This window comes from Pholcus phalangioides, unplaced genomic scaffold (assembly GCF_987345545.1).
Source record: "Pholcus phalangioides strain wild (caught in Gottingen) unplaced genomic scaffold, Ppha-v1.0 ptg000015l_1, whole genome shotgun sequence".
NCBI lineage: Eukaryota > Metazoa > Arthropoda > Arachnida > Araneae > Pholcidae > Pholcus > Pholcus phalangioides.
In genome coordinates this window covers 74,513,501-74,519,500 of record NW_028301608.1, presented here as the reverse complement: position 1 = coordinate 74,519,500, position 6,000 = coordinate 74,513,501, and positions in this window count along the sequence as shown.

Sequence of the window (6,000 nt, the reverse complement as noted above, 5' to 3'; positions counted from 1 at the left end):
ACAAGTCTCCAGGTCGGGACCCCATGGAAATGTTGACAGGTTTTATTTTGGGTGTCCCTTGATGAATCTCATTGATTTTTGTTGTTTAACAATGTAAAATTTGCAACACATCGGTAGCCCGAGATAAATCCAGTCTGGGCCCCACTAAAATTCAGCGAATTGGAGTCTGGGGGCCCCCATGGACAAGTTTTCTGGGGGTACTTGATGAATCGCATTTGTTTTTTGTTGTTTTCTTATTATAAAATTCGCTTCTTCAGTAAACTGGTGCTTTCACATGTCCCTTTCCATAGTACGCTGATGAAGTGGGACGAAATAAACAAGACATGTTGTGATGAGAAAGGGGGGGGGGGTTGGTCGCCAAAGGCGACAGGGGGGGGGGGGCAGAGCCCCCTAGTATATATATATATATATATATATATATATATATATATATATATATATATATATATATATATATATTGTATGTATAAATACTATTTTTAGTGTATTTTCAAAAGCCCCCCCCCCCGAATGACGGCCCAGGATTTGTTAACACGTTCATGGATTAGCAGGGGTTCTCAAACTGTGCGCGCCAACCTTTGTCAGGGGTGCAGCTTCGCAGTGGTCTTGACAAAGGTTTTTCAAAGAAATGCTTTTCTTACAACTGCTCTTCACATAGACGTACGCAGAATTTTCTCGGGGGGTGGGGGTTCAGATTTTTTTTTCCTTCTGGGGGGTTTACGTTTTTTCCGGCAAAATAACACTATAATCTTGGCTTAAGGGGGGGAGTGTTAGAACCCCAAATCCCCCCTTTACGTACGCCAATGGCTCTTCATAAGAGAAATGGGCGGCGCGGGTGGAAAATGTTTGAGATTGAGAACCCGTTTTTTAGGAAAACGGATAAACACCGTGATGATTGCTCATCGCTTACTAACATTGTCGAAACACGGTTTCTGTTTTTTTCTCTTTTATTTTATTGTACTGAATATCTATTATTTCCGTGGATTTGAATTGGAATGTCGTGTGTTATGAAAGAGACACGAGCTTTTTTCTGATACAAATAATGAACATCTCACACACAATACATATCTCTATATTTCTTACAAAATCAAAACCAGTTTATTGCATCATCCGCGCGTTCATTGAAATTGGTTATGTATAGAACACTGCCAAAAGCAGTGCCATCTTAAGGCATGGGCCCACCAGGGCACGACCAGGGAGCAGGGCCATCTTAAGAGCATCGTGGGCCCCGGGTCAAGTGATTTTTCTGAGGCCCTACCAGGCAAATTCTTTAAAATTTCAACCAGATCTCATTTTTGTGAGGCCCCTTTTCTCTTGAGGCCCCTGGGCCGTGCCCGGGTGGGTCCATGCCTTAAGACGGCATTGCCCGGGAGACCTCAAGATAAAAAAGGCTTCGCAAAAGAGAGGTGGTTGAGATTTTCGAGAATTTGCCTGGTAGGTAGGGCCTCAGAAAAATCATTTGGCCCTTGGGCCCATGATGCTCTTAAGACGGCCCTGCATATAGGAGGAATCTATAATTCCGGGGTGTCATAAATAATGGATCCACTCTGATAATTTGTGATTAACGACCACGTATACATTTATCGCTAATAACAATCATTTTCATAATGATACGGTGGCCATAAAAAAATTACAGTTGCGTCATCGAGGTGTATGGATAACTTCTCGCTTCATCTCATTAACGGTGATATTTTGTTTAGAAAGTATCGAAATTAGCTTCTGCGGATTATACGCATGTATTTTTATTCAGTGGCTAACTAATTCTGTTGTCTCTCTATCTTGATTGAAGTATAATTATTTAAATCTTTATGTAATAATATTATAATATAATAACATTATGCAATAATAATATTCGAAACAACGGTTTGATACAAGAAGTCATTAAAAACATATATCAGGACTTGTAGTCTTTTGAGGATTAATGGGTTTATTGCAGCGCTTCTCAAGCTTTTTTGACCCACGGAGCCCTTTCCGGTATGTAATTTCTATGGCGGCGCCCCGGACGCCTATTTTTTATTTACTCATCAAAGTTTCTGACCTATTTTTATTATTCAAAAATATTAATAATTATTTTTTTCAAATTTACTGGTTTTTATTACTTATTTTCCGCGAGTGGCCACGGAGCCCCTGGGAGTTCACACGGGGCCCTAAGGGCTCTACGGAGCACTGATTGAGAACCGCTGGTTTATTGGAATCCTCCAATATTGCCGAACTGATTGATTTGGCATGAGCAGGCTGGTAGGGTTACTAGTTGGCGAGATGTCACTTTTCCCGCTCAAAGGCTTCTCTTCTTTTCCCTTCAGAACGCCTGTGGTCATTTTCGCTCTCTCCGCCTCGTTAGCATGTGAGGGGACATCGAGATGAGCATCGATGTAATTTCTCTTTTGAAATCGCTCTCTTTGTCGACTCCCCAGTATGTGTTCGGCCTTACTATCAGTTCCCCCGACATTTTTGCGATAAACAAGCTTTGGAAGTCAAAAAGCAAATATATGAGAAAATACAAAATTATAAACAAAAACATGAAAAACTCGCATCAGTAGCACTATATTAAATTGAAGTGTGTCAAATAAATTTGGTTTTAAGTCAGTTGCTCTTTTATAATGCACGTTATACTTTATATATACACACACTCATACATTGAGCACATGTTCTTTGCGTCCCTCCCGGAAAAAGGTGAAATGACGGCCCTGGGCATGGGCGGAGATACGGGCAGGCAATGCCGCCTCCCCCCCAAGCGTCAAAGGTGGAGTCGACTGATCTAATACATATATGTAAACTGAAGAGCCAAAAACACTGGCAAAGGCATGCGTATGCAAATAAAGAGATATGGAACCAATCAGAATACGGCGCTGCGGTCGCCATATATAACACAACAAGTGTCTGGCATAGATGTTAGATCAGTTACTGCTGCTACAATGGCAGGTTATCGAGATTTAAGTGAGTTTGAACGTGGTGTTATAGTCGGCGCACGAGAGATGGGACATAGCATCTCCGAGGTAGCGATCAAATTCGGATTTTCACGTGCGACCATTTCACGAGTGTACCGTGAATATCGGGAATCCGGTAAAAAATTAAATCTACGACATCGCTGTGACCAGAAAAATATCATGCAAGAACGGGACCTACGACGACTGACGAGAATCATTAAACGTGACAGACGTGCAACCCTTCCGCAAATTGCTGCAGATTTCAATGCTGGGCCATCAACAAGTGTCAGCGTACGAACCATTCAACGAAACATCGATATGGGCTTTCGGAACCGAAGGCCCACTCGTGTACCCTTGATGACTGCACGACACAAAGCTTTACGCCTCGCCTGGGCCCGACAACACCGACATTGGACTGTTGAGGACTGGAAACACGTTGCCTGGTCTGACGAGTCTCGATTCCAATTGCTTCGAGCTGATGGATGTGTACGGGTATGGAGACAACCTTATGAATCCATGGACCCTACATGTAAACAGGGGACTGTTCAAGCTGGTGGAGGCTCTGTGATGGTATGGGGTGCAGTTGGCGTGATATGGGACCCCTGATACGTCTAGATACGACTCTGACAGATGACAGGTACGTAAGCATCCTAACTGATCACCTGCACCCATTCATGTCCATTGTGCACAGGACAATACGACACCCCCCACACGTCCAGAATTGCTACAAAGTGGTTCCAGGAACACTCTTCTGACTTTAGACACTTCCGCTGGCCACCTAAATCCCCAGACATGAACATTTTTGAACATATCTGGGATGCCTTGCAACGTGCTGTTCAGAAGAGATCTCCACCCCCTCTTACTCCTACGGATTTATGGACAGCCCTGCGGGATTCATGGTGTCAATTACCTCCAGCACTACTTCAGACATTAGTCGAGTCCATGCCACGTCGTGTTGCGGCACTTCTGCGGGCTCGCGAGGGCCCTACACGATATGAGGCAGGTGTACCAGTTTTTTTTTTGGCTCTTCAGTGTATATGTTAATTGACATCATCATCATCATCGTGCACCAGACTTCCAAGTCTATCACCGCCAATGCCCTGGGGAGGGTATCTTCTCCGTAGAGCTATCTATGGAGGTGTTGGTGCAATGGTCAGGACGAAAAAAAAGGGGTCTTTCCGTGACTGAAGGCTGCTGCACCCTTCCCAGCTGACCACAAAAAACATTTCAATAGCTCAATTGGGGCTCTTTTTGAAGGTAAAAAAGACAGAACATTCAACTAATATTAACGACGCCCGCCATATGAGAAGGAATCTTCTGCAACAAAGATGCTTTTATTGGCTCCGGTCGGGGCATTGGTGAGAGTCTTTAAGTGTGGGCTATGGTTGACCATCTTGGGGGATAGAAACAGTGTTAAGTGCTATAAATGGAATGAATGAATTTGATTATAATATGATTTTTTAAACTTGTTTGAGAATCGAAATGGGATGAAGCTGCTCAATCCAGAACGTCTGTTTGCAGTCACTAATTGGAATATAAGGAAATCATGGTACAGAATGGTAGGCGGGGGTCACATGATTCCGTTTACTGGTCCTCTAAGGATAGCTCTCCTCATGTGACTTTTCCTGAAAAAAAATGGGGGTGGGGACAAATGTGGAGCTTGGCAGAACCCAAGAATCCACATTTTTATTAATTGTATACAATATTACAAAACTACATTCCGTTATAAACGCAGTATTACCAACAAAACGGGAAAAGCTCCTCTTCATTTTACACTTTCCCGAAGAAAACAAAGTAAGTAAATAAGAAATATAGCTACTCACATTTCTGTAAGTTCATACGTTTTGTATTTTCTGAGAGTTTTCTTTAATGATAATTTATGAACAATCGCCACAATTCAATCTTAGGTAATTTGGAATCCTCTGTAAGGGTGTGAGCATAGTGCTTCCGTATTTTCGATTCTGGAAAACCGATGTTCATTCTCGTTTCAAAAAACAATTTGCAAGAGATTGGCCAGTTGAATCACGTGATATTCAACTGTCAATTAACCGAGTAGCATTTTGAAAATTGGCAAAAATTTAACAACTATTTCCAAAGTTAAAAATAAGTATTCAATAAATTTTGTATCAGAAATGTGCGGCTGATGCTTGGCCTTATGTTAAGTTCATAAACAAAATGTCATACATGATGGGTTTTTTTCGATACAGCGACGCATACAGTCATGTGGTGATTATTCCAAGAAATGTGGTACTGTATTAAACTACATGTACGGCAATGAAAAAATATACGCAACGAAATATAGAAACAAAAGACCACAATATATATATATATATATATATATATATATATATATATATATTAGTTATTGCTAATTTCATTTACATTCCGCAAGAATGACTTTAATATCTGTCACCGTTTTCTTGCTATTCCCATTTTGAAAACCGCCAGGCAACTGTGGGACACTCTGTACATTCCAGTAATGCAAGCATTTAAATTACACGCGTGCACAAACCACTGGCGGGACCCGTCTAGAATTTTAATCGGTCCGCGAAACAGTTTTACAAATGTAGTTACCTGTTTCAAAGTACACTTTAGGACGTGCGGTTAAACATAATATGTATAGATATTATATAATGCATTACTGATTTTGTTGCTAGACGTACGTTGTTGTGACCAAGTACGCTGAAAGTATTTCGGCACCATTGATTGGTGCTGAGATACTTTCATATTCGAATTTATGCACCGTACATTCGAATGAGGCTTTTTGGATCACGTGATATTCCCTCTTTTTTGAGGGACATACAAGGTAACCAATACGGCGACTTCCTGTGAGACTCATGAATGAAACGAATCTAAATTACAGAAACATAGAAAAATGAATCTTTTTTTTTCTTCTTTTTAATGGGAGCTAGATATTTTGAAATCTTTTTAATTCCAAGTTATCGATCTGCCTGTTTTTCCTTCAAAAAATGCTTGATTAAAGCTGCGGTTCTTCGATGTAATTTATATGGGTCCATAATTAATTTCAAAACATCCTAAACTATATGGATTGATGCAATTGGATAATATAAGA